Source organism: Elephantulus edwardii, unplaced genomic scaffold (genome assembly GCF_000299155.1).
Source record: "Elephantulus edwardii isolate Elephantulus edwardi_28Jun2011 unplaced genomic scaffold, EleEdw1.0 scaffold00025, whole genome shotgun sequence".
Lineage (NCBI taxonomy): Eukaryota > Metazoa > Chordata > Mammalia > Macroscelidea > Macroscelididae > Elephantulus > Elephantulus edwardii.
In genome coordinates, this window is record NW_006399775.1 from 8,883,680 (window position 1) to 8,894,972 (window position 11,293).

The following is an 11,293-nucleotide window of genomic DNA, read 5'->3' on the forward strand; positions in this document are numbered from 1 at the left end:
TTTTCATACTATGAAACTTCAATTTATTTTCATCTGAAAGTGTAGGATTTCTCTCAAAAAAAAAAAAAAAAAAAAAAGCAAAACCCAACCAAACTTTGAGGCTCTCTAAGAATAGTCTATGAATTTCACAAATCTTTGCTTGAGTAGCCGTATTTGTTGAGTACTTACCAATATACCTTATCCTTTTAATGAACTGCCTTATTTAATCATGGAGCACTCTAGCCCATAGGAAGTTGTATTGCTGTCCCTGTGCCCTTCCCCTCTGGCAGTTCAAATCCAGTAGAAGCTCCTTGGGTGAGTCATCTATAGTCTTGGTAATTCAGTGGAAAGTTGTCAAGAGTTGGAACCCACTTAAGGGATAATTAACTATAATTCTATGAAATAGATATCATTAAGGTCTGAACTTCTTAATGTTGTTATGTGTCATTGAGTCACATGCAACTCATAGTGACCCTATGTACTGTAGTCCTAATCCTGGCCCTGTCCTTTGCCTATCTTATTGTCTCTGACACATCTATCCCCATTACCCTAGACACTGAATCAATCCATCTCATTGAGGGTCTTCCTCTCTTGTGCTGTCCTTCCATCCTCCCAAGGCTGACGTCCCTCTCCAAGGATTGGCCCTCCTTGAAACATGACCAAAGCATGCCGTATGAAGCTTCAGAATCCTTGCCTCCAAAGACCAGCCTGGTCTCACCGTTCCTAGTACGAATCTGTTTGTTTTCCTAGTACTCCATGGTATTTTCAATACTGTTCTCCAGCATCACAGCTCAAAGGCACCAATTCTCCTCCTGTTATATGTAGTCACGCGGAAAGTAATACTGTGAATTGCACACAGCCTTGTAACTTCTCTTGACTCAGTAGCAAGTTGATCTGGCTCACATCCACTTGGGAAAGCCAAACATTACATGTTTTGAAATATTGTTAGCCAGTTGTTAAACCATTGGTAGGAGGCACTTCTGGCATCATAGAATGCTTTGTTTCAGAACTTTCTCCTTCGCCCCCAATCCAGATTCGCAGCATACCTCTGCCCAAACCCCACAGTTAATAGAAGAACCAAGATATTAATTAATTCCAGTGTAACTGTCTCCATACCTACAGGTAATTAATTCCAGTGCAACTGTCTCCATACCTACAGGTAATGACCAGTGTACTATAAAAATTAAAAAGTTGATTGAAGAAGCCTTAAAAAGAATTACAAGCCAAAGCTCGATGATACTAACAACATTGTTTTAATATGTGTGTCAGAACTTGTGGTAGTTTTTTTCTTCATACATATGTTGTACCGTGTACATGAAATGAAAGCAGGCCTGGCACAAGGTGTGGCTGAGGGTGTTCTCACTAACAGGTAGTGACAGACTGAGAGGTTTACTGAATGTGGCAATGATTCCAACTCATGACTATCTGCCAGCAGAGTCTGAGGCTACTAATTTTATTTTTTTTATTAAATTTTATTAGTTTTAATGAACATTTACAGAGATTTTGAGTTTTCATTCATTCATTGTTGCACTGTTTTCTCCACCCTCATCCCCAGTTCGTTCTTCTTTCCCCCAAATGTCTGTTTTTATTGTCCAATTGCCACAGTGCTTGTCAAAGCCAGTTCTGATTAATCTCCTTTGTCAGTGTGTCCCTTGCCATTCCCTATCACTCCTCCCTGAGAGAGACTTCACCCTGATTCATAAGGAAAAGGGGATGGTGTATTCTCTTAGTTACTTCCTGCTGAAAAGGGACGCTGTGGGTTTCAGGGTGAATGTCTTCTCTCACTACTCTAAAGGGCCCCCTTGGCAGTAAGAAACACATAGACTATTATGGAGATTGATTTTGGAATTTAGATGCACTGTTATCAATTGTGCTTAGCCGTACATGTTCATATCCTTGACGATGTATCATGGAAGTGTTGTAGCCTAGAAGATACAAGTTTAACTAACAAGTTAAAAGTGCATGAGTCAAAAATTGAAAAGCAATAATATTCTGAGTAGAGATTCTAATAGTGGCACAAATCAAGTTACAGAGGTAAGGTGGTTCCATTGCCATGCAGTTCTACTGTGTCCTATAGGACCACTGTGAGTTAGAATTGTTTCAAGGGCACACAAGAAATACAAATACAAGAAGTATTTTCTACAGTCAACAGATCCATCTTTCTACCTTAGAGTAACTAGTAGGTACAAACAGTAGTATTTTAAGTACCAGCTTTTAACCACCATTCATCCTTCAGAAGAAATGCATGAACCCCATAATGTTGAGAAACACACATGATATAAATTCTTAAACATAGGGAACTGTCTAACAGTTAACAGGAGTGCAAAGGGAGTCCTAGCTCAGTTCTATCCAATCCTCACTCAGGTATTTGTGAAACTGAAATAGAAAGAGTTCCCCTGATTATTACTATAGTCAGTTATACAGAGTTCTATATTATTCTAAAGGAAATTCAAAGCACGTTCACTTACTTTATACATTTATTCATTTATTTTGTAGTTACCTCACTCATGTAAAACTTTTATTACCAAATTAACACAGCCGCTACCATTAAATCATTGGAGTGTAACTGTGAGTAAGGGATGGCTTAGCCAATATATCTATATATCTATATCTGAATTGCTAAGGCTGAGTGGAAGCTGTCTCTTAAGTGATTATGTACTTAAAGTTTTTCTCTTCTTGCAAAGGGTCATTAGATGACAATTAAGGAAAAAGTGAATACCTATGAGGGCTGCCATTTCTCAGAAGAGTTGCCAATCATCTCCCAGAAATTTTTTGACAAATGTCAGGCAATTTGTGCAGTGAGATGGAAATATGGATGGTGCAATAAAGAGATGTGGTTTCTACTGAAGGAGATTTATTGAGGACATGTGGGTAATGTTAACATTTATATGTTGATTGAAAGTGTCACTTTTGTGATAGATAGATCACACCTTAGAGTAAAGAGGGTGAAAAAAAAGAAATATTTTCACAAGTTATGGGTGACCTCATTATTCATATTTTGACGAGCACAGTATTACTCCTTGTGGTTTTTCCAAAACTCTTCCCTAATTAAGAAAAAGTTCATGGTATTAAAATATCTAAATATTGAGATGTGTGCCAAGTTGTAGATCATATACTTTTTTAGTGACCAGTAAATATTTAGAAGCTATATTAAAATTGTGGCTGTTATGACAAATATCATGCAACAGAAAGACATTGGGTGATAGGAGTTCAGTATGGTGAGAACATTGAACTCTAATCCCAGAGAAAGGTGATCAGCCTCAAATCTGCACTATATCAGTCTTAGATCTATGTTAACTTTTATTCTCTAGCTCCTGCGTCCCTAAAATAGATCCAACATCTTAAAGGTGTTGAAAATTCTAAATGTGAATAAAGAATGAATAAGTATGAGAAGAAAATAATACGGGACTTTAAAGCACTTTAAAACCATTTGATAGTACTTTGGAGGATTGCAAATGGTAAAAATAGTATGGGGTGATAGATTGTCCTGTGGTGGTGTTCTGTACAATCAATTTCAACTCATAGAGACTGTTGCCCAGAATAAAAATTCTTCAACTGTCAACTGATACTGGTTGAAGCTCCTCTTCTGTAAGATAGTGAGGACGGAGATGTAAGTCAGCTTTGAAGTGCTTCTGTGAGGTTAAGTAGAAAGATGGGTGCAAGTGTCTTGCCAATGCCCATACAAATAATATGTATTTGTTTCCATTCTGCCCCGCTCTGGGTTAGAGTTGCTTAGACTAACAACTCTGTGTCCTTGGGTAAACCATTTCATCTTTGTGAGACTAAAATTTCTTTAAAAATTAGGAATTCCAAATGTTCTCTCATGTCTTGTATTTTAACAAGTCCTCAGATAGTCTAAAAACAAAATAAAATTTTCTTTATTCTGGTTATATTTAGGGAGCTCTGGTGGCCTAATGGTAAGAAGCTGTGCTGCAATCAAAAAGGCTCATGGTTTGAATACTCCTCCTCTCTTAAGGGAGATGGAAGAGTAAACTCTTTCTGTGTAATTTACTACCTTTGGAAACCTGCTGGAAGGCCAAATATTGGCTAGTTAAATTTGCTCAGAAATTTCTGGCCATCTGATCCTCATTCAATAATCTACCTAGAAAAATATATCTGTAATTCTGAGGCATATGATGTTTGACCTGAGGCTTAATTTGGTAGAATCGACATTTGTCTAATTAGTAAAGTTATCAATATTCACAAAGTTAGACTGCTGTCTGCCTTTCCTAAAGATAAAATGCCAACTTTTAGAATCTAGCCATTTATCAAGTAGTACCTCTGTATTAAGACATAAGTGATAGATGACAACAGCGTGGCCAGACGGCTTCTCTTTAATTGTTCAGAGATTTGGGGAGAGTTATTTAACCTTCCTGTTTATTCTGTGTAAAATTGGACTAATAAAATAATTTATGTGGCATTAATATAAGTATTACTTGTATAGATATAATGCATATTGAAACATGATAAACACCTAATAATTTCAATGCATCTTTATTCTTTTCTTGCTTGTTTTGGGTGTTGTGATTAAATGTAATTTTTATTTTTACTATTTAGTTTGTTTGTTTTGTTTTTATGTCTGCTGCAGAGTTCCCTACCTTTTATTTGATTGCTTCAGAGATTTATATTCAACATCTGTTAAGACTTGCCTGATTATGTCCTGCTAGTCAGGTTCTTTTATTTTTTTTATAGTCATCCATTTATACAGTTGCAGTAATTATGTTGGGATTGAAACACCAGGACACTGTTGATATCAGAGGATATTCAATGTTAGTAGATAAGGACTGGGGCTACTTGAACTGTTAGAAGATTTCTATTACCTGTACAAAACAGTAATGATGCCTGCCCACCCCTGGTTATGACTACTGACCCTCAAAGATTGTTGTGAGACTCAAGGGAGTTTATTTATTTAGAAGCAGGGTAGAAATGGAAAGTATTACTAAAATGAGCAATTATATTTGTACAGTTTAATTTACATCTAGATTAGTTGTTGACCCCCTCACAAGCTTATTTATTCCATACTTCCCAATTCCCTATCCCCACAATTTTTTTTTTTTATCATTAGAAAGCCTCATGGTGAGAAATTGTACAGCTCATTTATTTACATAGCTAATTCTGCACCTCCACAAGTATAAACTAATTTTTATGGAGATAGATATAGATAGATAGATAAATAGATAGATAGATAGATAGATAGATAGATAGATAGATAGATAGATAGATAGATATGATAGAGATAGAGATATATAGATATAGATGTTAATTGTTTCCCTTTTATCTCTCTGAAATTTCTAATTATCACTGATTATTGATTGATTTTTTTCTTTCTTTTTTTTCTTTTCAAATTTCTTTTTTATTAAATTTATTTATTTTTCATTTCGATGAACATCTACAGAAATTTTGAAATTCCATTCATTGGTTTTTTTGTTCATTTTTTAAAAGATGACTTCCACTAATGTTTATTAAGACTTATTCTATGTTATCCCAAAAGAATTAAGTTTTTTGCAAGTTTTTAAAGTATCTTGTAAAATTGTATTTTCTTTTTAAAGGATTTTTTGGGGGTGGAGTTGTTGTTGTTGTTGTTGTTCCAGTCTCCTTCCCTTCCTGTCTTTGTTAACCTTCTGTGACTGATTCTGTGTATAAACCATTTCATAGCTTTTTATATCTGTGGTCTTATATAATAATTATCCTCTTGTGACTGACTTATGCCACTCAATTAAATCTGTTCTAGTTTCATCCATGTTTTTGTGCAATGTTTCACAAATTCTTGCTCATTTTTTAGAGATACATGAGAATTGTTTTCTATTCTTGATATTTCCTTTTCTTTCCACTCCTTTCTCTCTTTCTCCCTCCCTCTGTCTCTGCCTTACTTCAATTCTTTGATCCTTAGTAAGTATGCATATAATTGGAGGTGGGTCAAAATTCTTCCTCTCAAAAGCTTCTGGTGGGAAAGATAAGATCTTCAGTAACAGTATGATGTTATTATCTTTTGCAAAACATATGTTTGCATGATAATCTATGATAGCACAAAAATATGGACACCTCACTTTGAGATTTAGATAAAGGAGGATGTGTTAGTTGAAGAGTGGCACCATATAAGAGATGTGTTTGATAGATATTAGCAGTAGATCTCCAATAATTCATAGCAGAGAGAACAGTAAAAACCTTTATTCTCAGGAAGAGAGTAGGATAGTAAACTATAAACTCAGTAATTATCAATACACATTAAAAGAGCTGAATATTAGGCTGGTAAAGGTTGCAGGAAGTATGTTGTCAGGGACCTATCCAGAGAGCTAAGGAGAAATGATAATCAGTCTAGAGAGTAAGGTGAGCCTAATGAGGTCACGGTCATCACGATTACTTGCTGTGCATCAGAGAGCTGGAAAATGACTAAGGATTACAGAAGAATTGTTGCCTTTGAGTAGTGTTGCTAGAGAAGAGTCTTGAACGTGCCATGGACTACCAAAGAAAAGGTTTGTCTTCAAGAGCGTGAAACCAAATTTTTCTTTGGAGACAAAAATTTTGAAGCTCTGTCTCACACACGTTATGCACATGAACAGGAGGGACCAGTTCTCGAAGAAAAACATCATATTTGAAATGGTAGAGGGACAGTGAAGGAGAGGAAGACCTGGGATTAACATGGTAACTGGGGCGATGATATTAGGTGTGTTGTAGTCAGTGAGACTGGCTCAGGATAGGGAGGTTCAAAGCTATTGTCCACAGGGTCACTATGAGTTCTAAGCGCCTCAGCAACACATAACAATATCAACAAAGATAACAGGAGACCTTATGGCCTAAAATTCCTTCACTCCCACGTAGAAATGAATAGTGGTTCTCCTAAACTAAAAGTATTTAGGTGCCATGATCACAGTGGGCTAGAAGATGCTTGTTCAGTGGACAACAGGGCTTACAATAGATTTTAAAAGTGCCTAGAAGTGTCATCATAGATACAAGCCATTTAATTGTATGTATTTTCTTCTTTTTTTAAATAAAAATTTTTCATTTTAATTGTGATTTTAATGAAAGTTTACAGAAAAGTTGCATTTTCATTCTTTCATTGTTGCACATTTTCTTCCCTTCCCTCCTCCACAGTTCACTTTCTTTTTTTTTAATATTAATTCATTGTTGCACCATTTCCTCCCTCTAACCCCTCCCACCGTCCACTTTGCAATGCACCTCTAATTCTGGACCATTGCCATATATGTAATTCCTAACCCTTTTAAACAGTTCTTTCCTTCATCTGTTCCAATGCAATATCCATTATCTGTCAGCCATTTTCTTATTCTCCTCTCAACCCCTCATATCAGTACAGTTTTAAAAAGGTAAACAACCCAATTGCAAAATGGGCACAGTATATGAATTGACACTTTCTCAAGAAGACGTTCAGAAGGCAAACACACATGGAGAAATATTCAAAATTCCTTGTTATCACAGAGATGGAAATAAAAACACTTAATATGTGTCTCACCCTGGTGTGCTGGTTTTCAAGCCATCATGTGTACAACTTTTCACTTTGCATCTGAATTCTTAAGCAGAATACAGATATAAAAAGTTAATAATAAAGAAATCTTAAAGGCTTGCCAAACCACACTATGTATCTTTCTCATTTCTATTACTTTCTTTTAAAGTTATTGAACACTTACTTTCTGCCAGGAAATAATCTGTTATATCACACACCTACCTCTTTGATTGCCATATATTTGAATAGCATAACTCTGTTGGCGTAGTCTACAAGGAATTGTGCTGTTAACTCAAAGATCATGAAGTTCATTCACACCAGCAGCTCTTTAGGAGAAATAAGGACTATCTCCTCTGATGAGAAGCCCAATGGAGGGTGAGCCTTGACTTGGTTCAGAATAGACATCAAAGAGATATATTTTTTTTGCTGTTGTTGTTGTTGTTGTTGTTATGTGCCATCGAGTTGCCTGCAAATCATAGTGAACCTATGTACAACAGCTCTGAACCCTGGTCTATCCTGTGCCAATCTTATTGTCTCTGAAACAAACTACCCCCATTACCCCAGTCACTTAATTAATTCATCTCATCCAAGGTCTTTCTCTCCTTCGCTGTCCCTCCACTCTCCTAAGCCTGACATCCCTCACCAAGGACTGGTCCCTCTTTAAAACATATCCAAAGTAGATCTGACGAAGCTTCAGAATCCTTGCCTCCAAGAAGCAGTCTGGTTATACCCTCTTCAGGACAAACTTGAATGTTCTGCTAGCAGTCCATGGTATATTCAATACTCTTCCCCAGCACCAAAGCTCAAAGGCATTCATTCTGCTATCACCTCTCATCATTTTCCAGTGAAGATATGTACCATAAGACTGTCTAATCTTATTTTCATAAATCACCTATGTAAAATATACAGTTCTCCATTTTTGACAAATAATGGAGGTAATACCATGGAAGTTGGCCCCACTTACAATGCTGTTATTCTGATCTTTGAGTCAGAACTGGCCATCACTAATCCTTCAGCAAGTTTTCAGAGGCAGTTAATTGCATGGGAGGAGATTGTCCAGCTTTCTCCCATGGAAGTGGATTTGAATTGCATATCTCTGGGTTGCCAATATAACCCTTTACCCTTAGGCTCCCTGGTTTACACTGTGTCACACAGTAGATGGGAACTCACTCCTCAAAAGCTTACAGAAGTATCTTAGAGTTTAAGGACTTGAGATGATTTTACAGAGGCTTAAGACAATTTGACATGGCATGAAATTACAAATAAAAACCCAGATAAAACTCGAGAGGTAAATGTATTCTTTTGAGGAATAAGAAAGCTGAAATTCAAAAGAGAATGTTATATATCTCATTTTTACATGCTTTAGAAATGTTGTTGTTGTTATGTGCTGTCGAGTCGTTTGTGACTTATAGCGACCCTATGTACAACAGGCCTAAATCCTGCTCTATCCTGTGCCAGTTGTACTGCCTCTGACACTCTCATGCCGATTACCCCAGTCACTGAATCAATCCACCTCATAGGGGGCCTTTCCCTCCTGCACTGTCCCTCCACCCTCCCTAGCATGATGTCCTTCTCCAAGGAGCCACCCGGTTTAACCCTTTCCAGGATGAATCTGTTTGCTTTCCTAACAGTCCATGGTATCCTCAATACTCTTCTCCAGCACCACAGATCAAAGGCATCGATTCTCCTTCTATCCTCCTTGGTCATTGTCCAACTCTCTGATGCATAACAAGTGATTGTGAAGACCATGGCCTGTATCAAACGCACCTTAGTCTCCAGGGAGAAACCATTGCTCTTTAGTACTTTGGAAAGGTCCCTAACAGCAGACTTTCCCATGGCAATACACCTTTTAGTTTCCTGGCTATTGGAGCCGAGAGTGTTGACTGTGGAGCCAAGCAAACTGAAGCTGTGAACAATCTCAATCTCTTCACCATCCATCCTGATGCTTCCAATTGGCCCAGTGGTGAGAATATTTGTCTTCTTGACATTGAGCCTCAATCCATATTGGAATCCTTGACCCTGTGCAGCAAGCAGTTCAGGTCCTCTTCAGTTTCAGCAAGCAGGGTTGTGTCATCTGGATAACGCAGATTGTTGATAGATCTTCCACCAATCTTGACCCCACATTTCTCCTGATAGAGCCCAGCCTCCCGGATAATCTGTACTGCATACAGGTTGAAAAGGTATGGAGATAGGACACATCTCTGATGTATGCCCTTCCCTATTTTGAACCATGCAGTGTTTTCTTGCTCGTTCTGACAACTGCCTCTTGGTCCACGTATACATTTCACATTAGCACGATCAAGTGTTCTGGGATTCCCATTCTTCTCAGAGTCAGCCACAGTTTGTTATGATTCACACAGTCAAATGCCTTTGCATAATCAATGAAACACAGATAGACATTCCTCTGGTATTCTCTGCTTTCAGCCAAAATCCATTTAATATTAGATATAATATCCCCAGTACCACGACCTCTTCTCAACCCAGGCTGGACTTCTGGCAGTTCTCTGCTGATGTGCTGTTCCAGTCGTTTTTGGATAATCTTCAGTAGTATCTTGCTTGCATGTATAATTGATAATGTTCTATAGTTTCCACACTCAGTTGTGTCACCCTTCTTTGGGATGGGAACAAATACAGATCTCTGCCAGTCAGCTGGCCAAAGCAGAAGGAAGAATTGAAGATACTAAAGAGCTGGATAGAAGATTTCAAAAGGCAGGGCAGGGTAACAAAGTAAAATATTACAAGGAAATGTGCAAGGAGTTGGAGTCAGAAAATTAAAAAAGGCTGAACTTGCTCAGCATTTCTTAAGCTCAAGGAACTGAAGAACAAATTCAGTCCTCGAGTTGTTATAATCAAGGATGCTTTGGGTAGAATATTAAATTATCCAGGAAGTATTAAAAGAAGATGGAAAGAATATACCGAGTCACTGTATCAAAAGGAATTGGCAGACACAGAAGAATTTCATGGAACAACATATGAGCAAGAGCCTATGGTGATGAAAGAAGAAGTTCAAGCTGCTTTGAAGGAAATAGTAAAAAATAAGGCCCCAGGAATTGATGGTATACCAATTAACATATTTCAGCTAACAGATGCTGCCCTGGAAGATGACACTACATGGTTCAAAATCAAGAAGGGGGTCCACCAGGGATGTATTCTGTTTCCATACCTTTTCAATCTGTATGCAAAACACTTCATCTGAGACACTGGGCTGTAGGAGGAGGAATGTCACATCAGGATTGGTTGAAGAGTGTCTACTACTTGCATTGTGCAGATGACACGACACTGCTTGCTGAAACTGAGGAGGAGCTGAAATACTTGCTGCATAACTTTAGCCTTCAATAGGGATTGAAACTCAACATCAAGAAAACAAAGATTCTCACCACTGGACCAATTGGTAGCATCTGCATGGATGGTGAAGAGATTGAAATAGTTAACAGTTTTAATTTGCTTAGCTCCACAGTCAACACACTTGGTAACACCATCCAGAAAATCAAGAGACAAATTGCATTGGGAAAATCAGCTGTTAAGAACCTCTCCAAAGTACAAAAGGGCAATGACGTCAGGCTGGAGACTAAGGTGGGCCTGATCTGGGCTGTAGTCTTCACAATTACGTGCTATTCATTGGAGAGTTGGACAATGACTAGGGATGATAGAAAGAGAAATGATGCCTTTGATCTGTGGTGCTGGAGAAGAGTGTTGACTATACTGTGAACTGCTAGGAGAACATATAGTTTTGTCCTGGAGAGGGTGAAGCCAGACTACTCCTCGGGGTCGAGGATTCTGAAGCTTCATCTGACATACTTTGGGCATGTTGCAAGGAGGGACTGGTCCTTGGAGAGGGACATCAGGTTTGGAAGA

At 37.8% G+C, this 11,293-nt stretch overlaps 1 protein-coding gene across 1 annotated transcript in view; it reads left to right on the top strand.

The window, feature by feature from the left end:
- The window catches only part of SNTG2 (syntrophin, gamma 2), a 644,399-nt gene that overhangs the window by 613,218 nt on the left and 19,888 nt on the right, over nucleotides 1-11,293 (top strand). The gene's annotated exons all lie outside the window — the stretch shown is intronic.